A 553-nucleotide genomic window follows, 5' to 3' on the forward strand; every position below is an offset into this window, starting at 1 on the left:
GGCTCCTCCCACCTCCTCCCCATCTCAGCCCGCCCTGGCCTCACTGCTGCTCCAGTGCCCACGTGGTGGAGCTTGTGGATGCTTCCAGTTCATTGCTCACCCAGGTTTTGGCGTGTCTGTGGCTTCTCAGCTTTTCTGAGTTAAACGTGGCTTTGCAGAGATCTGACTGCCCTATCCAAAACCACCCATGCTCTCACCTACTCTGGTTCTTTGCTTCTGCATAAGATTTATTCCAATTTAAAAAAACTTTATCTTCATTGTGACTTTCTGTTTTGTTCTAGCCCTTCTAACAGGATGCATACTCAATGAATTGAGTACAGTGTTTACTTTTGTAGACAGAGTTCCTGGCCTAGAACAAGTTAACAGGTATTCATCAAATGAAAGCAAGAGCCAGGCCTGATGCACTGAGCTGAAAGGAAATACATAAAACAAGTCAGAACAAAGTGGAAGGAGTCACTCTATCCAATTTCAAAACTTAATCTATAGCTGCAGAAATGAGAGTTGTGCCGTACTTGTGGCAGGCAGACACTCAGGTCAGTCGGGCATCTACAGG

The sequence above is a fragment of the Sapajus apella genome, unplaced genomic scaffold (genome assembly GCF_009761245.1).
Source record: "Sapajus apella isolate SASKATOON/1434 unplaced genomic scaffold, GSC_monkey_1.0 scaffold31, whole genome shotgun sequence".
Classification (NCBI taxonomy): Eukaryota; Metazoa; Chordata; class Mammalia; order Primates; family Cebidae; genus Sapajus; species Sapajus apella.